At 39.5% G+C, this 23,792-nt stretch overlaps 5 non-coding genes across 5 annotated transcripts; 4 read left to right on the top strand and 1 right to left on the bottom strand.

The window, feature by feature from the left end:
- Window positions 1-3,324: 3,324 nt before the first annotated feature.
- TRNAR-UCU (transfer RNA arginine (anticodon UCU)) lies at window positions 3,325-3,412 on the top strand. Its single transcript is given in 2 exon segments — window positions 3,325-3,361; window positions 3,377-3,412. It is a non-coding gene; the product is annotated as a tRNA-Arg (tRNA).
- A 903-nt stretch (window positions 3,413-4,315) lies between these two features.
- Window positions 4,316-4,426, top strand: TRNAL-CAA (transfer RNA leucine (anticodon CAA)). The gene is made up of 2 exons: window positions 4,316-4,353; window positions 4,392-4,426. It is a non-coding gene; the product is annotated as a tRNA-Leu (tRNA).
- A 9,529-nt stretch (window positions 4,427-13,955) lies between these two features.
- TRNAR-UCU (transfer RNA arginine (anticodon UCU)) lies at window positions 13,956-14,043 on the top strand. The gene is given in 2 exon segments: window positions 13,956-13,992; window positions 14,008-14,043. It is a non-coding gene; the product is annotated as a tRNA-Arg (tRNA).
- A 903-nt stretch (window positions 14,044-14,946) lies between these two features.
- TRNAL-CAA (transfer RNA leucine (anticodon CAA)) lies at window positions 14,947-15,056 on the top strand. Its single transcript has 2 exons — window positions 14,947-14,984; window positions 15,011-15,056. It is a non-coding gene; the product is annotated as a tRNA-Leu (tRNA).
- A 7,693-nt stretch (window positions 15,057-22,749) lies between these two features.
- Window positions 22,750-22,822, bottom strand: TRNAR-UCG (transfer RNA arginine (anticodon UCG)). The gene has a single exon. It is a non-coding gene; the product is annotated as a tRNA-Arg (tRNA).
- Window positions 22,823-23,792: the final 970 nt, after the last annotated feature.

The following is a 23,792-nucleotide window of genomic DNA, read 5'->3' as shown; positions in this document are numbered from 1 at the left end:
TGATACATTGATAGAACAATTGGACGCTCCCTTTTTGGAGAGTGAAGTAAATGTAGCGATAAAAAAACTAAAAGTACGTAAAGCTCCTGGTCCCGACGGATATACAGCACTGTTTTATAAAAAACTGTCCAAATTGATAGTTCCGCACCTAACAAGTATGTTCAACGAAATCAGCGCAAATAAGTCCTTTCCTAATGGCATGTTGGAGGCTATTATTCTTCCTATACCTAAAGCTGGGAAAGAGTGCTTGAAAGTGTCCGATTATAGGCCAATCTCTTTGATTAATTTGGATACTAAAATATACTCTTCAATACTAGCTGCCCGTTTAAAACCATTGTGCCCACAGTTAATTTGTAGAGATCAGTCTGGCTTTATAAAAGGAAGACAATCTAGTGATAATGTCCGTAAGATTATTGACATAGTAGAATATGTAACCACTCATGAAATTCCATCAATCCTCTTGGCTTTGGACGCGGAAAAGGCCTTTGACCGGGTTAACTGGACCTTCTTAGAACAGACATTGAGGTCTTATGGCTTTGGTGAAGGCTTTATTCGAGCTGTTATGGCGTTGTATACAACACCAACCGCAATGGTAGTTGGTCAAGGCTTTAAATCTGAACGTTTTAGATTAAATAACGGGACTCGACAAGGTTGCCCATTGGCACCTTTGCTATATATTCTCACATTAGAACCATTAGCTTCGAGAATTAGACTCAATAAAAGCATTAAAGGAATAAGAATTGGTGATTTGGAAAATAAACTTTGTCTATACGCGGATGACATATTACTATCTCTGTATGATCCGTTAAATTCAGTTGATCATTTGATGGCCGAAATTAATTTATTTAGCAGCTTCTCGAATTATAAATTGAATATCACAAAAACACAAGCTGTAATGATGAATATCTCGGCTTCATCAAAAACTAGCATTGAGGAATCCTTCGAATTCTCTTGGGCGACCGATAAAATCGACTACCTGGGGGTTGTAATCCCAATCAAGATTTCGGAAATTATAGAAGTTAACTTTAGTAAATTACGAGATGAATTGATTAAGCAAATTAAAGAGTGGAAAGGCCTTTTTATTTCTTGGCTTGGTAGAATGAATGTCATTAGATCCTATATAGTCCCCAAATGGTTATATCTTCTTCAAATGATTCCGGTCAGGCTCCCGTTGTTAGATTGGTTTGTGATTGAGCAAGAGCTGACAGGCTTCTCAAATCTGGAATGCATACTTTGGCTACATCATTTTAAGCTTAAATCAATTAGAAATAACCTACCAATTACTCTCCATAGTTCTATGGAGTTTTGGGAGTATATTAAGCCTTGATTAGGCCTCCGTAATAAAATAGTTTCAACAGCTCCGCTTGAAACTCTCCAGTATAATATCTCCCAATTAAATTTGAGAAACTGGACCAACTATAGGAATAAAAGGATTATAGATATTTTGATACAGGATAAAACAAAAACGTTCTCTCAGCTCTCAGAGGAATTTGAATTCGGCAATCTGGAGTCCTTCAATGTCTTTAGGATAACTTTCTATGTTAGATCTCATTTGTATGTGCAGTCCTCATCTATTTTGAGTCAAAAGATCTGCGATATGTTTTCTACAGAAATTATTCTAAAAAGCCTAAAAAAGTGGTATATACTGCTTGAAGAAATAGAAACTCCCCTTGTTCATATTGCATTAAAATCATGGCAATCAGACTTAAAGTGTCTGATAGATTTAAATATATGGATTGGTAGTTTATTTGAAATTAATAAAATTTTGCATTGCCTCAACATGATTGAACTGCATTACAAGATAATGTGGAGATGGTATATAACCCCGGTGACACAGTGTAAATTTTATTATAATGCGTCCCCTCTCTGTTGGAGATGCCGTTCTTCTTTAGGATCATTCTCCCATATCTGGTGGGAATGCCCACAGATCCAAAGTATTTGGCAAGATATATTTAAGCTCATTTCTGATACTTTAAATCAAAACATAGCACCTACTATGCGAAGAGCCCTACTACATTTTGATTTAAACGGATTTCGATTTAACCAAAGGGCTTTTATAGTACAATGCTTGCTAGCCATGAAGATAATTTTAGCTAGACAATGGCTACAATCATTATCTATTTCTTTGTATCATGTGGTGAATCAAATCAGCCATCAATGTTTGATGGAACGTGGCTTTTTTCTATCTCACCAGTGTTTACAGAAATTCCATAACATCTGGAGACCGTGGCTGACTCGGCACCCTGACATTCTCCCAAATTTATAACATAACGTATAAACATACTGATTATATCAACTTGGCTTGACAGTTTGAATGTATTGTATGGATGGTTTGTTGGTGATTCTTTTTTTCTTGTGTTTTTTTTTGGTTTTTTGGGGGTTTTTTTTGTTTTTCTTCTTTTTCTCGTTGTGGGGTATAGACTGGGAAGTTTTGCTGTAATCCCGGTCTAATTGTGTTGTATATGTTTTATATTGCAATTTTAGACGCATCAATAACGTATATATACAAAGTAGAAAAACTTGTTCCATTCTCTGTAAGTGGAATGATGAATATCTGCACATATATGCTGCTATATTTATAAGTGGAATGATGAATATATGTATACATATGCTGCTATATTTATTATCGGCACTTTCTGCTTATATATATGTTTTTCTTTATATTGTATGTGATGTGGTCTAATAAAAAAAAAAAAAAAAAAAAGTTTTTGAAAGAGTAAATTGCAGACAACTTTGATTGAATAAAATCTCGCAACAACGCACTATCCGTAGAGGTACCGTGTAGGCCAAGATGGGGTTACATTCGGTGATCATATGGCACATTGAAAAAAAACACTTGAAATCTTAGTTTTGACATGTCTGCCTTTCATACCAAGAGGGACTAAAGATCTTGGGTGACACGTAACATGGAAAGAAACTATTGAAATCTTAGTTTCCACTTCCCTGACATTCATTGATATCGAAGAACTTTTAAGAACAACAGAACCAAACCTCCAGCAACTCCAACCATGAAGGGACTCGAACCCTCAATCTTCTGATCCGAAGTCAGATGCCTTATCCATTAGGCCACGCAGTCTGCATGTAAAGTTTGAGAAAAAAATGTGTGGATACGTTTCTCATAGAGAAACATAACTATATTTCCTTTACTTCACATGGCACAATATGCTTTTTATGACCACTGTCCTTCCTCTGACTGATGTTAATTAAGAACACGCAGACAAACATAGGACACAGAAACGACTAATGCATTTGAAACATCTATGTACGAAGGATTATGCGTGAGTCAGATAGGTGGATTCATGACGTTTTCTGACTTCATATCTAGGCTCTGTGGCGCAATGGATAGCGCATTGGACTTCTAGCACTTGAGCAAGGCATTCAAAGGTTGTGGGTTCGAGTCCCACCTGAGTTGTTGTTTTTCCAGTGGTTGACTGCATTTGATGTTCTTGTTTAGTTGTAAGTTGCAATATCCACAAATTGTCTCTGAAAAATTTCTGTAATACTATTGACAGATCTTAATCTGACAGATTTTAATTGAAGCATTAAATTGTATTTCCAAATATCCACAATTTGTTTGTGAGAAATTATGGTAATCTGAAACAATAGAACTATCTAACACAAGTGTGGAAAGCAGTTTAGCGCTCCGTTTGTAAGATTAAAGTTTTGATGCGAAAATAATGCCAATATTCAAAGGTTGTGGGTTCGAGTCCCACTAGAGTGGTGTTTTTTTTCCAGTGGTTGACTGCATTTGATGTGCTTGTTTAGTTTTAGGTTGCAATATCCACAAATTGTCTCTGAAAAATGTCTGTAATACAATTTACAGATTTTACTCTAGTGTGAAATGTGTTTCAGTAGTGGGCCCTGTGGCACATTATACAAAGGATGATCACATAGATTTCTTTGGGCAAAAAGATTAGGAAATGTACAACAGAAAATCAAGGGTGCCCTGTGACTCTTATGGAGCCACTTGGAGCCAAAGTCTTCATAACAATAGTTGGAGATAGAATTAAAGTTTGCCTTTAAGTGTTTGAAACAGTACATCGCAATCAACTTTGATTTCATTAAAGGTGGTGGCAACGCACAATACGTAGAAGAACCCTGCATGCCCAGGGGGCGATAAGTTTGGTGGACATATGGCACATCAAAAAACACATGTGAAATCTTAGCCTTCACATGCAGGATCTCAAGTCTGCTTACCCTGTGACTCTAATGAAGCCACTTTAAACCAATGCAGTGGCAAAAGGTCCCCTAAGAGCTAGTCCCTTGCCTTGAAACCATGTAAAAAAAATATCTTCTTTCGTAGCAGCAGTAGCTTGTCAGGATGGCCGAGTGGTCTAAGGCGCCAGATTCAAGTAATGCTATATTCTCTTTGTGAGGGTCTTCTCGTCTCCATGTGGAGGCGTGGGTTCAAAACCCACTTCTGACAGTCATCTCTTTTTGTGCTTTGAGCTTCGTTTAATTCAACAATTTTTTGAGAAAGAATCCAAGATTGAATTTAACCGTTGAAAGAGTACATTGCAGAAGACATTGATTTCATAACATAAGACAGCAATGTACAATCTCTAGACTCAAAACACAGTAACCTGGGGATCTAAACTAGACTTGGGCACCAGGGGGCTCTTCGTGTTCGTCTTCGTGCTCGTCTTCGGGGAAAAAAAAATCTTCGTATTCCGCGAATATTCGCCCGTTCCTGTCTTCTCTTCGGGCGAATATTCGCGGACATTCTTCGTGCTCGTTTAATCTTCGTTTTCCTCCTGGTTGCCTAGCAGGGGTTAATACGGGGTTAATAACACATCACAGCAGCAGCAGCTGCCGTGAAGGTACGTGTGTGCAGCTCTATTGGTCGTTTCGGCAGGGGGCTGGTCTGGCATCAACGAGTGAATTGCAGAACTGCAGAATGCACTTCATTCGTTGATGGCAGGCGAGCCCCCTGCCGAAACGACCAATAGAGTTGCACACACATACCGAGGTGTACTGTCCATAGATGTTTAATAAAAGAATAGGGAATATTTTACATTTTTAAATTGATTTTGGACCACTTTACATGCCTAACATTTGCTACCTATTTACAATGGCATACTTTGCAACAACCCAACTTACTTATTGGACAGGACTGGAAAATAGCAGGACTGTCCACCAAAATCTTGGGTGTGTTGGCAGGTATGCTGATGGAAAAATGTTGGACAAGAACTAAAAAATAGCTTAGGGTTAATGTACGGTTATGTTTAAGATTAGTAGCAGTGCACTGGTTTGGTTAAAGATGGATTATGTCTAAATAATAATAATTTAATTTTAATGTTTTTTTTTTAAAAAAAATAGGGGTTTATTTAAATGTATTTTAAAGTTAGATTTATTATTTAGTACTTGATTATATTTATTAAATGTTTATAGTAGCGTTACCTACCGAGCTATAACTACCTATGTGTATTTGCATTTTGCATACCTAGTTTAGCTAAATTAGATGGGACAGGACTGGAAAAAAGCAGGACTGTCCCTGAAAAAGTTGGGTCTGTTGGCAGGTATGTGGATGGAAAAATGTTATAGGGTGAAGTGTGAGTTATAGTGTTAATGTAATGCTATTAGTGAGTGAAGGCCAGGGCAAATAACAAGGAAAAGGTCCTTGTGTTTTGTGCATTGTAAGTGTGTGTGTATGTGTGTTATGTGTGATGTCACTGTGTGTTATATGTGTTATATGTGTTATTGTGTGTGTTATGTTTGGTTGGTTGTGTATCAGAAGGAAAATAATGAAATGGAAAAGGAAATGGGAAAGGCAAATGAGTGGGCAATTGGCGACCCGCTCACCTGTTTCACCCCAGGGCAAAGCACCCAAACACTGTCAGTCTTAGACGTTTGGCAGCAGACTTCCAGAGCTCAGACACAAGGCCCTAGCGTAAGCTGGCCACTCCGGCGGAGGTAGCAGGCGTTGCCACACCGCAAACAGAGGCAGCCAGGGGGGAGAAACTGCCCTTACCATTAGGGACATTTTGGGCATGACTCTAGCCAGGAAGCGAACTGGCAGAGAAGAGATGCTGGCACCACCACCAGCAGCAGCATTGAAAAGGCGAATGAGTGGGCAATTGGCGACCCACTCACCTGTTTCACCCCAGGGCAAAGCACCCAAACACTGTCAGTCTTAGACGTTTGGCAGCAGACTTCCAGAGCTCAGACACAAGGCCCTAGCGTAAGCTGGCCACTCCGGCGGAGGTAGCAGGCGTTGCCACACCGCAGACAGAGGCAGCCAGGGGGGAGAAACTGCCCTTACAATTAGGGACATTTTGGGCATGACTCTAGCCAGGAAGCGAACTGGCAGAGAAGAGATGCTGGCACCACCACCACCACCAGCAGCAGCATTGAAAAATGGGAAAGGCGAATGAGTGGGCAATTGGCGACCCACTCACCTGTTTCACCCCAGGGCAAAGCACCCAAAGACTGTCAGTCTTAGACGTTTGGCAGCAGACTTCCAGAGCTCAGACACTAGGCCCTAGCGTAAGCTGGCCACTCCGGCGGAGGTAGCAGGCGTTGCCACACCGCAGACAGAGGCAGCCAGGGGGGAGAAACTGCCCTTACCATTAGGGACATTTGATTCATGACACTAGCCAGGAAGCGAACTGGCATCGAAGAGACACTGGCACCACCACCAGCAGCAGCAGCAGCAGAATTGGGAAAGGCGAATGAGTGGGCAATTGGCGACCCACTCACCTGTTTCACCCCAGAGCAAAGCATCCAAACACTGTCAGTCCTTGGCGTTTGGGAGCGGACTTCCAGAGCTCAGACACAAGGCCCTAGCGTAAGCTGGCTACATTGGCGGAGGTAGCAGGCGTTGCCACACCGCAGCAAGTGCAACCAGGGGGGAGAAACTGCCCTTACCATAAGGGACATTTGAGGCATGACACTAGCCAGGAAGCGAACTGGCAGAGAAGAGACACTGGCACCACCACCAGCAGCAGCAGCATTGGAAAAGGCGAATGAGTGGGCAATTGACGACCCGCTCACCTGTTTCACCCCAGGGCAAAGCATCCAAGCACTGTCAGTCCTTGGCGTTTGGGAGCAGACCTACAGAACTCAGACACAAGGCCCTAGCGTAAGCTGGCTACACCGGCGGAGGTAGCAGGCGTTGCCACACCGCAGCAAGTGCAACCAGGGGGGAGAAACTACCCTTACCATCAGGGACATTCGAGGCATGACACTAGCCAGGAAGCGAACTGGCATTGAAGAGAGACACTGGCACCACCACCAGCAGCAGCAGAATTGGGAAAGGCGAATGAGTGGGCAATTGACGACCCGCTCACCTGTTTCACCCCAGGGCAAAGCATCCAAGCACTGTCAGTCCTTGGCGTTTGGGAGCAGACCTACAGAACTCAGACACAAGGCCCTAGCATAAGCTAGCTACACCGGCGGAGGTAGCAGGCGTTGCCACACCGCAGCAAGTGCAACCAGGGGGGAGAAACTACCCTTTCCATTAGGGACATCTGAGGCATGATTTCAGCCAGGAAGCGAACTGGCAAAAGATACTGGCACCACCACCAGCAGCAGCGTTGGAAACGGAAAAAGGTGAATGAGTGGGCAATTGACGACCCACTCACCTGTTTCACCCCAGGGCAAAGCATCCAAAGACTGTCAGTCCTAGGCGTTTGGGAGCGGACTTACAGAGCTCAGACACTAGGCCCTAGCGTAAATTGGCTACACCAGCGGAGGTAGCAGGCATTGCCACACCGCAGCAAGTGCAACCAGGGGGAGAAACTACCTTAAACATTAGAGAGAAAAAATGTAACTTTCCAAGCTAAGAGCTGGGTAACCCAATTTGGGCAGATTGAATTTAAGAAAGGCAATCTGCTCCATCAGATGAGGTGCCATGCGTGAGCGCTGTGGACTCAGTATGTTTCCAGTCATAGAAAACACGCGCTCACTTTGAACAGTGGTTGGCGGACATGATAGAAGCTGCTGCGCAACCCATGAGAGTGCAGGCCACACACTCTTCTTTTCATCCCAGTAGCTAAGAGGATCAACATTAGGAGCAGAAGGAACTTCACAGAGGTAAAGTTTGACCATTTCAGCAGCACTACTCTCCTTTCTGCTGCTAGCTCTGTCAGATGGTCCAACTATACTGCCAAGTGCCTCTTCCCAAAACGCAGCTGCTCCACTCAGCTGTGTTGTGCTGCTTGTGGCACTGCTGCTGATGCTGCTGCTAGGGGTAGCAGACCACATCATCTCTTCCTCCTCCTGCACCTCACCCTCCTCGGACAGCATTCCCATTTTACGCTGCCAGTCACGCACCTTGTTGACCAATTGCTCCCGGTAGCTACTGAGAACATTGAATTTCAAAGCTAGCTTTCCCTTAATTCTTGGATCACAAAGGCACGCTAGCATCATTTCGGGACTCTCTTCCATTCGCTTGCGAAGGTGTACTTTTAGCAGATCCTTCAGCTTCCTGACTATGGCTGCTACGTCAGGATGTAGAGTGCCACCTTGAACAGCCTCACGGTTTCCAAGGAACACATCCATCTTGCTGCCTAGATGGGAGAACACTGGGATTACCTGGGCCAGACTGGCAGTGTTTGAGCTTAAATTTTCTGTGGCATCCCTGAATGGTTTAAGGACTGCCACTAGCTGGGCGATCACTGTCCAATCCTCCCTATTCAATGGAGAGGTAATCCCAATATTGTGCTCTGAGGCAAGATTATGGATTGCCCTCTGCTGCTCCAAAATCCTCTCTAGCATGTCTAACGTGGAGTTCCACCGTGTACTGACATCCTGACGTAGGCAGTGTACGGGAAGACCTGACCTCTCTTGCTCTTCCCTCAAAAGTTGGCTAGCCTTAACACTATGGTGAAAGTGCCCAGCGATCTTTCTGCAGCGGGACAGAACTACTGCTGCCACATTAGTTCCTTCTGACATTGCTGCCTTCACTACAAGATGGATGATGTGGGCTGCACAGCGCACACCAACAATATGACCATCTCGCAGCGCTTTCACCATATTGGCACCTCCGTCAGTTACCACAAAACCAACTTCAACATTGGTGCCCGCCTCTGCTCCCACCCAAAGGCTAAACATTTTCCTAATCGCATGCAGAATATTTTGGGAAGTGTGCTTTTCATCCATCACTTCTGCATGGAGAAGGAATGATCGGTAGCCTGCTGCAGCAACTTCCTTAGACACACCGGGCTGCCACCAGTGTGCTGTCAAAGAAAGAAAGGCATGCTGGGCGCTAGGTGCACTCCACAAATCTGTAGTGAAATGAACACACTGACCAGCAGCCTTGGAAAGCTCCTCTTTCACTGCTGCAACACAGGACCGATACAGCGAGGGGACAATGTTCCTGCTGAAAGTGGAACGTGACGGAACTGTGTATTGTGGAGCCACAGCCGCCATCAATTGTTTGAAAGGCTCCCCTTCAATCATGGAGAAGGATGCCCCTCCAACAGCAATGAACTGACCAATAAGTCGCGTTACTTTATTGGCCTGCTGTTTGGGCATCGTTCTCTTGGAGTGGAATGCCCCAAATTCTTCCAGGGTGGGCTGGGCATGCAGTGCTCCAACCTGCCTTGGTCTCTGGCTGCCAGCACTAGTTGCTGCTGCTGCTGCTGCTGCTGCTATTGGCTCAGAAGAAGAAGCTGTTGGGGTTTTTCCACGGCCACCAGCTATGCTGCCTGCACTAAGTTTTACCTCTGCATCTTTCCCCAATAGCACAGCGTTGTGTTGAGTGCTGAGGTGATGCTTCATGCTAGCACTGGTAAAATGGCCAGACACTTTCCCTCTGCTTATTAGCTTCCCACAATGTTTGCACTTTCCATAGCGCCCTTCTTCAACATTTTCAAAGTGCTCCCAAATTGGGGCGCGCATAGCCTTGGAGTGTGCCTTGGGTGCTGCTCTTACTGCTCGGGGTGGATGAACAGAGGCAGAACTAGTGGTGGTGGGACTGGTGGTAACAGTACTGGCCATAGTGGGACTGCTAATTGCTTTAGATTTGCTAGGTTTTGCTGCTGCTGCTGGTGGTGGTGATGGTGATGATCGTAGCGGAGAAGGTGGAGGCTCAGGGGAAAATTGTGCACTAGTCATTTGGACACTGCTCCCTGAGGAATCTGATTCCTGACCACTCATCTCCTCTACTTCCTCTGGCTCATAGTCTAGCTCTTCATTAGCCAGATCGAATGGAATTCCTGCTAGGCTGGAGCTAAGACTGATATCGTCGTGAGACTCGTGACTAGTAGTAGTGCGAGCAGGAAGAATAGACTCTGCACTTGGCCTCTCAGTCTCAGGCTCCTCTGCTACCTCGCTAGGTGGAGTTCCACTATGTGTAGCCCTCTCTCTAACTGTCTTTACAAAAATTTTGTAAGGACTTGGTGGCTTGCTAGAGGTACTAGGAGGACATGGCGTGGCGGTACCAGTGGGAACAGTAGGCGCAGCACTAGTGGTGGTAGAGGCGGGGGTGGTGGTGGTGGTGGTTTTCCCTACAAAGGAATGAGATCGCTTTGGTTTGGGACCCCTCTGAGTCTTGCTGCTAATTTGGCTCTGCTTGGTACCTTGCATGCTGCTGGTGGATGGGGAAGATGCTGCTTGGGGCAAAAGGCACTTCTTTTTAGTCACTGGGCTGGTACTACTTGTGCTACCTTTTAACTTTGAACGTGCTTCTGGTGCTTTAGGCTTTCCGTAAAAAACCATAGAGCTTGTGGGCCTAGCCGCACTACTACTGCCTGCTTTTGGTGCCTTTCCTTTACTTGATGATCCTTCAAGCAATGCTTCCCCAAATGATAAGCGAGAGCTTGGCCTACTTGGCCGACTAGACTGACGCAAAGGCTGCATCTTAGAGCTGGTGGTGGTGCTGGTGGTGGTGCTGGTGGTGGTGGTGGTGGTGGTAGATGGAGCTTGTCCCTCCTTAGTCCCAAAAGGAGGATCCATTTCAAATTTTGTGTTGTGTGTGTAGTGTAGTGTAGTGTAGTGTAGTGTTTAAAAAACTATAAAAAAAAAAATAAAAAAATAAAAATAAAAAAAAGGAAAAACGAATTAAAGACAAAAAAATTAGAGGAAGTTCTCTTCAGTGCTACTGCTTAAAAAGTAAAACTATGCACTACTGCACTGTGCTGTGTGCAATCTGCCAAAATCCTAAAGTTATTGAAATTATTAACTCAAGATTAACTATTTAATAACTAGCAGTATTTTATTTTTAATTTGAATTTACACGGGCCTAAGAGCTTAGCCTACCACTATGCTAGCCTAAAGCTATATTTCCTTACTATAAGTCTACCTCTAGGCAGACGCTCTCAAACCCACTAAGCTAAAGTGAGGTTAAATCAGATTCAGTATATGATTTATTAATTAATATTAAGTTATATAATATTAATAGATTAGAACTAATTTACTTATATATTATGTATTATAGATAGAAGAATATAGATTATGAATTAGAATTTAGAATTAGAATTACTTATATTATAGATTATGAATTAGAATATTATTATTTATAATATATTATAGATTAAGATTAAAGAAGATTAGAATTATTTTAGTACTACAGCTAGTAGCTTGAAGCTTTGCTTAGTACAGCTCGTCACAGTCAATTTTTCTTGAAAAGAATTAGAAATAAAATAAAATGTCACAGCAAAACGGTTATCTTCACTGCTTGCTGCACTCACTAGCCCAACAAGTTCACTTCACTGATGGACTGAGGTGAGCAAAACACTAAGGGTACTTTTAATAAAATTGAAATAAAATGTAAAATAAATGAGAAAATCTTTGCAAAACAGTTAACGTCACTGCTTGCTGATCAAAAAAAAACACAGCACTTATGCGGCTGCACTCACTAGCCCAACAAGTTCACTTCACTGATGGACTGAGGTGAGCAAAACAAATGAAATAAAATGAAAGATTAATTAAGAAAAATTGACTTGGTCTCTTACTGTTGCTAAAACAAAGCACAAACTATAGAGCTGCAGCACCAGTACTAATAAGATTAGCTGAACTATACGCTAGTAGTAATTAATTAATATTATTACTTTTATTTATAGCTAATTTAATTAACTATTAAGATAAGAAAGAATTAGAGAATTATTGATATTACTGATTTTAGATTAGACACTAGTAGATGTTCTGAATGTCTACAGTACACTCTACACTAGTATACTATTACTAACTATAACTGACAAATATATATATAATTTTATAATGAATTCAATTATTAATTATATTAATTAATATTACTGATTTTAAATTAGACACTAGTAGATGAATGTCTACAGTACACTCTACACTAGTATACTATAGTATATATATATATATATGACTGACAAATATATATATATATATAATATTATAATGAACTATTAAATTATAGATTCTATTAAATTGTAATTTATAAATTCTATTTAATTTATTTAAGCAGGACAGGCAATAGGCACTAGTGCCAGCCCAGGGCAAGGGCACCCCAGTGCCACTGAGGCACTGGGTGCACTGTCAACTCAACAGCACTTACACTAAAGTTGATGACAAATTAATTTTAAAAAAATTAAATTAATCAAATTATTATTATTAAATATATTAATTAAGTAGCACTGAAGTGAGGCTGAAGTACACAGTGAGAAATGGCAGGCTAAGGCTTACCAGTCTCACACAGAACAGAACAATCTCTCTCTGTAACGCTCGGATGCAGCACAGCAGTGTTGCCAAAGCAGTCACAGCGAAAAATGAATGGATCTCTCAGGCAAGCTCTGGTCTTATAAAGGCGCCTTCAGAATTCAAAAAACAGCAGCACAGGCATTGGACGAGACCCTTAGCGTTACGTCACAAGAGTGAGCTGATTGGACAGACGAGGATCAGCTCACTCCTGTTTGAAATTTTGGCGGTTGCGCGGCAAAAACGAAGATTCTTCGTGATTGTGAGTCTTCGTCTTCGCCTACGGTTTGCCGGCACTGTATTCTGTTCTACGTTCCTTCGGAACGAACAAAAAACCGGCCTCTTCGTGCTCGTTTTCATGTTCGCCCGAAGACGAATGCACAAGTCTAATCTAAACCATCAGCAACCCCAAGACAACTCAAATCCGCAATCTTCCAATCCAAAATCAGACACCGTACCCATTAAGCCACGAGGTCTGGACAGAAAGCGATAGTCTTATTCCGCACTTTGGAGACAAGACATACCGAAAGAGTTGAAAATAACGACCCAGGTCGGATACTTTCCAATAGCTGTCACATAGATTTCTTGGGGGAAAGAGATTAGGAAGTGTACAACAGAAAATCAAGGGTGCCTGTGACTCTTATGGAGCCGCTTTGAGCCAAAGTCTTCATAACAATAGTTGGAAAAAGAATTCATGTTTGCTGAAAGTTTTTGAAAGAGTAAATTGCAGACAACTTTGATTGAATCAAATCTCGCAACAACGCACTATCCGTAGAGGTACCGTGTAGGCCAAGATGGGGTTACATTCGGTGATCATATGGCACATTGAAAAAAAACACTTGAAATCTTAGTTTTGACATGTCTGCCTTGTTTTGACATGTCTGCCTTTCATACCAAGAGGGACTAAAGATCTTGGGTGACACGTAACATGGAAAGAAACTATTGAAATCTTAGTTTCCACTTCCCTGACATTCATTGATATCGAAGAACTTTTAAGAACAACAGAACCAAACCTCCAGCAACTCCAACCATGAAGGGACTCGAACCCTCAATCTTCTGATCCGAAGTCAGATGCCTTATCCATTAGGCCACGCAGTCTGCATGTAAAGTTTGAGAAAAAAATGTGTGGATACGTTTCTCATAGAGAAACATAACTATATTTCCTTTACTTCACATGGCACAATATGCTTTTTATGACCACTGTCCTTCCTCTGACTGATGTTAATTAAGAACACGCAGACAAACATAGGACACAGAAACGACTAATGCATTTGAAACATCTATGTACGAAGGATTATGCGTGAGTCAGATAGGTGGATTCATGACGTTTTCTGACTACATGTCTAGGCTCTGTGGCGCAATGGATAGCGCATTGGACTTCTAGCACTTGAGCAAGGCATTCAAAGGTTGTGGGTTCGAGTCCCACCTGAGTTGTTGTTTCTCCAGTGGTTGACTGCATTTGATGTTCTTGTTTAGTTGTAAGTTGCAATATCCACAAATTGTCTCTGAAAAATTTCTGTAATACTATTGACAGATCTTAATCTGACAGATTTTAATTGAAGCATTAAATTGTATTTCCAAATATCCACAATTTGTTTGTGAGAAATTATGGTAATCTGAAACAATAGAACTATCTAACACAAGTGTGGAAAGCAGTTTAGCGCTCCGTTTGTAAGATTAAAGTTTTGATGCGAAAATAATGCCAATATTCAAAGGTTGTGGGTTCGAGTCCCACTAGAGTGGTGTTTTTTTTCCAGTGGTTGACTGCATTTGATGTGCTTGTTTAGTTTTAGGTTGCAATATCCACAAATTGTCTCTGAAAAATGTCTGTAATACAATTTACAGATTTTACTCTAGTGTGAAATGTGTTTCAGTAGTGGGCCCTGTGGCACATTATACAAAGGATGATCACATAGATTTCTTTGGGCAAAAAGATTAGGAAATGTACAACAGAAAATCAAGGGTGCCCTGTGACTCTTATGGAGCCACTTGGAGCCAAAGTCTTCATAACAATAGTTGGAGATAGAATTAAAGTTTGCCTTTAAGTGTTTGAAACAGTACATCGCAATCAACTTTGATTTCATTAAAGGTGTTGGCAACGCACAATACGTAGAAGAACCCTGCATGCCCAGGGGGCGATATGTTTGGTGGACATATGGCACATCAAAAAACACATGTGAAATCTTAGCCTTCACATGCAGGATCTCAAGTCTGCTTACCCTGTGACTCTAATGAAGCCACTTTAAACCAATGCAGTGGCAAAAGGTCCCCTAAGAGCTAGTCCCTTGCCTTGAAACCATGTAAAAAAAATATCTTCTTTCGTAGCAGCAGTAGCTTGTCAGGATGGCCGAGTGGTCTAAGGTGCCAGACTCAAGAATGCTATCTTCTCTCTGTGAGGGTCTTCTGGTCTCCATGTGGAGGTGTGGCTTCAAATCCCACTTCTGACAGTCATCTCTTTTTGTGCTTTGAGCTTCGTTTAATTCAACAATTTTTTGAGAAAAAATCCAAGATTGAATTTAAGCGTTGAAAGAGTACATTGCAGAAGACATTGATTTCATAACATAAGACAGCAATGTACAATCTCTAGACTCAAAAGAACAGTAACCTGGGGATCTAAACCACCAGCAACCTCAAGACAACTCAAATTTGCAATCTTCCAATCCAAAGTCAGACACCTTACCCATTAAGCCACGAGGTCTGGACGGAACGCGAGAGTCTTATTCCGCACTTTGGAGACAAGACATACCGAAAGAGGTGAAAATAACGACCCAGGTGTAGATACTTTCCAATAGCTGTCTTGGGGGAAAGAGATTAGGAAGTGTACAACAGAAAATCAAGGGTGCCTGTGACTCTTATGGAGCCGCTTTGAGCCAAAGTCTTCATAACAATAGTTGGAAAAAGAAGATAAAAAAAAACTGGACGGTGGTGTGATGACGTGAGACCCTCACGGGGTGGATCGTTGGAGCGTGCGGGATGAACTTCAGGTGATGGCGTCCTGCGATCTGCCTCCCCGGTATGCCTGACGATCTTGCTGCAAACTCTCAGCGTGTGGCTAGCGTACTGTTTCTTCCCCCGGCTTCCTTGGAAGTTCTTCAGTTGCAGCAACCCCGGGAGAACATCCTGAGGTGTGGCAGCTACCGATTGATGCTCCATATTGAAGGACTCGGCTATGTTGCCGTTATGCTGGAAGCTGGAATGAGACCGAGAGAAATCTAATATTTGGCGGGGAAACGCACTACAGATTTTTGATCCTGAGGAGCTGTGGCAGGTGTCCGAGTGGGATCTTCAGAGTTCCTGGAAATCGTCAAAAGTACTTTCTATTTATTTATTTATTTATTTATTTATTTATTTTTGGATCAAGATTGGAATTATTTTTTGGAACCTGTCTATATTACAATCATGATGGTGGAGGAGATTCTAATTTGGTAACAGATCTAGGGATATTTCCATTGAAAAAAGAAAAGGAAAAGGGAAAAAATGTATGATTATACTAATATATTGAAAGTACTATAATCATGTTGGAAACAGACTTTATAACTTAATCATGTTGGAAAACAGACTTTATAATTTAATCAAGCTACACAGGAGTAAGAAAATTGATCCCTTTATATGAATTCAACTTTACCAATCATGCTATCAATCATGCTATCAATTATGTTATCAACCCATTATCTATACACATGAATTCAGATTTGGATGGAATTAACTGATCCAGTTTATCTCCACTACGTGATACGGCTTGCGTCTTCTAATCATGTTGAAATCTAATTTAAATTATTAATTATTATAATTATGCTGGAATAGGACACCTTAATCTAATCAAGCTTGGAAGGAGGTGAAATTTGATTTGTCTCTGTGATTCTAATCAACTAGTGGATCATGGTCTATATATAAATTATTGATTTTGGGATCATATATTTTGATTCATATTTTGACACATACTTCACTAATGAATTTTGACACATACTTCACTAATGAATTTATAAAATTTTGATTATCACTCAATACTTGAACTGTGGTTATAAGAAGAAAAAAAAAGAAAGAAAAAAAAAAAAAAAAAGGAAAAGGACAGGAAAAAAAAAGTAAAAAAGAAAAAGAAAAAAAATATAGTCATAATCTTTTTATTTGTTTATTTCGATATTTACAATAATAAAGAGGACACGATGGCGTCAAAAAGAGAGGATCCAAAATCAAAAAAAAGAGAGAAAAGAGATCTAGACCAAAAAAAAGAAAAAAAGATTTCTATGCTATTTTCACCCCAGGTTCATAGGAAAATGGAGGAATCTGTGTGCTTATCTGATTCCACTATTGATGAAATTGGAAGACACTCTTTAAGTCCTGCAGCACAATCTACTCAAATGATTACCAAAGAATATTTGCAATTATGTATGGAATCTCAGCTGAACTCATTTAAAGATGAACTCATGAAAGTGAACATGGAGTGGAAAAGTGAATTTAAAAAAACGCAAGAATGTTTCAATCTAATTATGCAAAAGAATGAGTTTCTTGAATTAGAGTTAAAATCAATTAAAGATGACCTTAACCATAAAGAGAACATCATAAGAAACCTGGAACAAAAATTAAATGACGCCGAGGATCGCACACGCAGGAAGAACTTAAGGATACATGGCATTTCGGAGGATATTAAGCAGGACTCTATCAGAACGTATTTGAAAGAATTGTTTTTAGATATGGGCATCCGTGATTTGAACGTGTACACAGAACGTTAAAACCAAAGAATCTTGCTGAAGGAAAACCCAGAGATATAATTATTCGCTTCTCAACTTTCTTTATACGATACAAAATATTATTGGCAACAAGTAAATATGTTCCGAAAGTAGATAAATTTCAAAACTTAATGTTCTTTCAAGATCTCTCTCTATTTACTAGACAAAAGAGATTTGAATTTAAAGAAGTGACCAAGATTTTGAGAGAGCAAAATATTAGATACTCGTGGGGATTCCCAGTAAAATTGTTTATTATGTCCGCTCAGCATCAACCAGTTAAGCTATCAACGGTTGATGAAGCTAGGAGTTGGCTTAAAGGAAATGTAGTACATGGTTTGCAATAATAATCTCGCGGATGCGCGACTTCTGGGGGGGGATTTTTTTTTTTTTTTTTTAGTGTGTGTTATTTATACAAAATTATATAGGTGTAATCTCATATTATATGGTTTTTGAAGGAGTGTAGGAGGAATATTCACTTGTGCTATTATTAAACTACAGGTATTGGTGAATTAATGGATTTGAAGGGTATGTACATATGCAATAATGATATAATTTAATCCACACTTAGTTTTAAAAAAAAATTTAATTAGATATAAAGCATTTTACCATTTGGAGTATGGTGTTTCTAATTTCACGATATATGCCACTTAACACATAATTATACTTATAACTTAAATCTTTTATATTTTTACGGGATCTTATTTCCCTAAGATATCTTTATTGATCACTTAGGATTAATTTTGGCATAGACAAGATTAATATGATTAACTGCCAAATACACTAGTTTTTTTTTTTTTTGTTTATTTTATTTTTTCGGGTTTTTTTTGTTTGTTTTTTTCCCCCTCACCCATTTGGTCTATTTATTATTCTTTCCTCAATATAGATTAGTTCCCATATAGCTCCTCAACAAGGTGGAGTTACTATATCCTGGGAGAATGTTGGGTTTTTTCTCCGATGTTTGGATAGTATTTGGGCTTCCATTAATTTTTGTAAATTGTGTTATTTGTGTGTGGATGTAGGATGTATGGATTGTGAGGGTGTCAAGCCTTATCAGGTTTATGTTAGTTATAATAACCATCCGAAACATGGAAGATCTATTTAAGATTATTTTGTTGAATGTTCAAGGTTTAAATCTGCCTCATAACAGATATTCGCTATTCAATTATATAAATAATCATCATATAGACATATGTTGCGTCCAAGAAACACATTTGAAAAATGCAGATATCTACAGACTGAACAATAAAAGATATATGGTGCTTGAACATTCATCGTTACCTAGCAGGAAAAAGCGAGGTGTAGCTATCCTAATCTCAAATAAAATTAAAGTTGAGTTGATCTATAAGCAGAAGGATTCTCACGCTAGATATGTTTTCATAGTGTGTAAATTAGACGAGAGATTATTTTCTATTTTGAATATATATGCACCTAATTATAAACAGAACCATTTCTTAAATGGCACACTACAAAAAATTCAGAAATATACCCAGGGAACCTTTTTGTGTATGGGGGACTTTAATTGTGCTCCTGATGCAGTATTGGACACTCCCAGTCCCCGAGGTAGAACTCCTAACAGAAATCAAGTTAATTTATCAAATGCTTTCAGTATTACTCTTGGTAAATATAAACTCTATGACATTTGGAGGACGTTGAGACCGGCAGACAAAGATTATACCTTTTTTTCGGGTCGACATAAGACTTTTTCACGTATAGATCTTATATTAACTACAGCGAACGTGATTTCAGATTGTAAGCGCATTAGTATAGGAAATGCAGCCTGGACAGATCATGATCCAGTTTGTCTGGAAATAGAAAAGAAATTTCATTTGACTTTACGCCCTTGGATAAATGAATCATCATTAGGCTGTAAGGATTCTCTTGATTACATTTCCCAGACGACCACTCAGTTTTTTCTTGAGAATTTGACGCATAATATGAGTCTGGGTAATATCTGGTGCGCTTATAAATGTGTCTTGAGAGGATATTTAATTAAAAAAGATGCATATAATAGGAAAAAAGGAAAAGAAAAATTGTCTGATCTATATATTTCATTGAGTAATTTAAAAAGGAAGTGCGGTCAATCTCATGGAGAACAAGACATTATGAATATGATTAAAATCAAAAAAGAAATTGAGGACCATTTAATAAGTAAAGCAAATTATAATTTGATTAAGTTAAAGCAAAAATTCTACTACGCTGGGAACCGGGCAGAGAAACAGCTTACCAACCAATTAAAAAATAGAAATTTAAAAAATCGAATTCTTAAACTTATAGATGGGGATAAATATATTTCTAGTCCTGATAATATTGGGACATCTTTTGGTAAGTTTTATACATCCCTGTATAATATTGTAGGTCAATCCCAAGATGATGCACAGATGAGACAATATCTGCAGGACTCCAGATTGCCGAAGTTGACTGATACATTGATAGAACAATTGGACGCTCCCTTTTTGGAGAGTGAAGTAAATGTAGCGATAAAAAAACTAAAAGTACGTAAAGCTCCTGGTCCCGACGGATATACAGCACTGTTTTATAAAAAACTGTCCAAATTGATAGTTCCGCACCTAACAAGTATGTTCAACGAAATCAGCGCAAATAAGTCCTTTCCTAATGGCATGTTGGAGGCTATTATTCTTCCTATACCTAAAGCTGGGAAAGAGTGCCGATTATAGGCCAATCTCTTTGATTAATTTGGATACTAAAATATACTCTTCAATACTAGCTGCCCGTTTAAAACCATTGTGCCCACAGTTAATTTGTAGAGATCAGTCTGGCTTTATAAAAGGAAGACAATCTAGTGATAATGTCCGTAAGATTATTGACATAGTAGAATATGTAACCACTCATGAAATTCCATCAATCCTCTTGGCTTTGGACGCGGAAAAGGCCTTTGACCGGGTTAACTGGACCTTCTTAGAACAGACATTGAGGTCTTATGGCTTTGGTGAAGGCTTTATTCGAGCTGTTATGGCGTTGTATACAACACCAACCGCAATGGTAGTTGGTCAAGGCTTTAAATCGGAACGTTTTAGATTAAATAACGGGACTCGACAAGGTTGCCCATTGGCACCTTTGCTATATATTCTCACATTAGAACCATTAGCTTCGAGAATTAGACTCAATAAAAGCATTAAAGGAATAAGAATTGGTGATTTGGAAAATAAACTTTGTCTATACGCGGATGACATATTACTATCTCTGTATGATCCGTTAAATTCAGTTGATCATTTGATGGCCGAAATTAATTTATTTAGCAGCTTCTCGAATTATAAATTGAATATCACAAAAACACAAGCTGTAATGATGAATATCTCGGCTTCATCAAAAACTAGCATTGAGGAATCCTTCGAATTCTCTTGGGCGACCGATAAAATCGACTACCTGGGGGTTGTAATCCCAATCAAGATTTCGGAAATTATAGAAGTTAACTTTAGTAAATTACGAGATGAATTGATTAAGCAAATTAAAGAGTGGAAAGGCCTTTTTATTTCTTGGCTTGGTAGAATGAATGTCATTAGATCCTATATAGTCCCCAAATGGTTATATCTTCTTCAAATGATTCCGGTCAGGCTCCCGTTGTTAGATTGGTTTGTGATTGAGCAAGAGTTGACAGGCTTCTCAAATCTGGAATGCATACTTTGGCTACATCATTTTAAGCTTAAATCAATTAGAAATAACCTACCAATTACTCTCCATAGTTCTATGGAGTTTTGGGAGTATATTAAGCCTTGATTAGGCCTCCGTAATAAAATAGTTTCAACAGCTCCGCTTGAAACTCTCCAGTATAATATCTCCCAATTAAATTTGAGAAACTGGACCAACTATAGGAATAAAAGGATTATAGATATTTTGATACAGGATAAAACAAAAACGTTCTCTCAGCTCTCAGAGGAATTTGAATTCGGCAATCTGGAGTCCTTCAATGTCTTTAGGATAACTTTCTATGTTAGATCTCATTTGTATGTGCAGTCCTCATCTATTTTGAGTCAAAAGATCTGCGATATGTTTTCTACAGAAATTATTCTAAAAAGCCTAAAAAAGTGGTATATACTGCTTGAAGAAATAGAAACTCCCCTTGTTCATATTGCATTAAAATCATGGCAATCAGACTTAAAGTGTCTGATAGATTTAAATATATGGATTGGTAGTTTATTTGAAATTAAGAAAATTTCGCATTGCCTCAACATGATTGAACTGCATTACAAGATAATGTGGAGATGGTATATAACCCCGGTGAAACAGTGTAAATTTAATTATAATGCGTCCCCTCTCTGTTGGAGATGCCGTTCTTCTTTAGGATCATTCTCCCATATCTGGTGGGAATGCCCACAGATCCAAAGTATTTGGCAAGATATATTTAAGCTCATTTCTGATACTTTAAATCAAAACATAGCACCTACTATGCGAAGAGCCCTACTACATTTTGATTTAAACGGATTTCGATTTAACCAAAGGGCTTTTATAGTACAATGCTTGCTAGCCATGAAGATAATTTTAGCTAGACAATGGCTACAATCATTATCTATTTCTTTGGATCATGTGGTGAATCAAATCAGCCATCAATGTTTGATGGAACGTGGCTTTTTTCTATCTCACCAGTGTTTACAGAAATTCCATAACATCTGGAGACCGTGGCTGACTCGGCACCCTGACATTCTCCCAAATTTATAACATAACGTATAAACATACTGATTATATCAACTTGGCTTGACAGTTTGAATGTATTGTATGGATGGTTTGTTGGTGATTCTTTTTTTCTTGTGGTTTTTTTTGGGTTTTTTTGGGGTTTTTTTTGTTTTTCTTCTTTTTCTCGTTGTGGGGTATAGACTGGGAAGTTTTGCTGTAATCCCGGTCTAATTGTGTTGTATATGTTTTATATTGCAATTTTAGACGCATCAATAACTTATATATACAAAGTAGAAAAACTTGTTCCATTCTCTGTAAGTGGAATGATGAATATCTGCACATATATGCTGCTATATTTATAAGTGGAATGATGAATATATGTATACATATGCTGCTATATTTATTATCGGCACTTTCTGCTTATATATATATGTTTTTCTTTATATTGTATGTGATGTGGTCTAATAAAAAAAAAAAAAAAAAAGTTTTTGAAAGAGTAAATTGCAGACAACTTTGATTGAATCAAATCTCGCAACAACGCACTATCCGTAGAGGTACCGTGTAGGCCAAGATGGGGTTACATTCGGTGATCATATGGCACATTGAAAAAAAAACACTTGAAATCTTAGTTTTGACATGTCTGCCTTTCATACCAAGAGGGACTAAAAATCTTGGGTGACACGTAACATGGAAAGAAACTGTTGAAATCTTAGTTTCCACTTGCCTGACATTCATTGATATGGAAGAACTCTAAAGAACAACAAAACCAAACCTCCATCAACTCCGACCACAAAGGGACTCGAACCCTCAATCTTCTGATCCGAAGTCAGATGCCTTATCCATTAGGCCACGCGGTCTGCATGTAAAGTTTGCGAAAAAATGTGTGGATACGTTTCTCATAGAGAAACATAACTATATTTCCTTTACTTCACATGCCACAATATGCTTTTTATGACCACTGTCCTTCCTCTGACTGATGTTAATTAAGAACACGCAGACAAACATAGGACACAGAAACGACTAATGCATTTGAAACATCTATGTACGAAGGATTATGCGTGAGTCAGATAGGTGGTTTCATGACGTTTTCTGTCTACGTATCGAGGCTCTTTGGCGCAGTGGATAGCGTATTGTACTTCTAGCACTTGACAAGGCATTCAAAGGTTGTGGGTTCGAGTCCCACCAGTGTTGTTATTTTTCCAGTGGTTGACTGCATTTGATGTTCTTGTTTAGTTGTAAGTTGCAATATCCACAAATTGTCTCTGAAAAATTTCTGTAATACTATTGACAGATCTTAATCTGACAGATTTTAATTGAAGCATTAAATTGTATTTCCAAATATCCACAATTTGTCTGTGAGAAATTATGGTAATCTGAAACAATAGAACTATCTAACACAAGTATGGGAAGCAGTTTAGCGCTCCGTTTGTAAGATTAAAGTTTTGATGCGAAAATAATGCCAATATTCAAAGGTTGTGGGTTCGAGTCCCACTAGAGTGGTGTTTTTTTTCCAGTGGTTGACTGCATTTGATGTGCTTGTTTAGTTTTAGGTTGCAATATCCACAAATTGTCTCTGAAAAATGTCTGTAATACAATTTACAGATTTTACTCTAGTGTGAAATGTGTTTCAGTAGTGGGCCCTGTGGCACATTATACAAAGGATGATCACATAGATTTCTTTGGGCAAAAAGATTAGGAAATTTCCAACAGAAAATCAAGGGTGCCCTGTGACTCTTATGGAGCCACTTGGAGCCAAAGTCTTCATAACAATAGTTGGAGAAAGAATTAAAGTTTGCTTTTAAGTGTTTGAAACAGTACATCGCAATC

The sequence above is a fragment of the Sceloporus occidentalis genome, unplaced genomic scaffold (genome assembly GCF_023333645.1).
Source record: "Sceloporus occidentalis isolate IW3139 unplaced genomic scaffold, rSceOcc1.0.p SCAF_102, whole genome shotgun sequence".
Lineage (NCBI taxonomy): Eukaryota > Metazoa > Chordata > Lepidosauria > Squamata > Phrynosomatidae > Sceloporus > Sceloporus occidentalis.
Note: the sequence above shows the minus strand (reverse complement) of the source record. Positions and strands in the feature narration are given on the sequence as shown.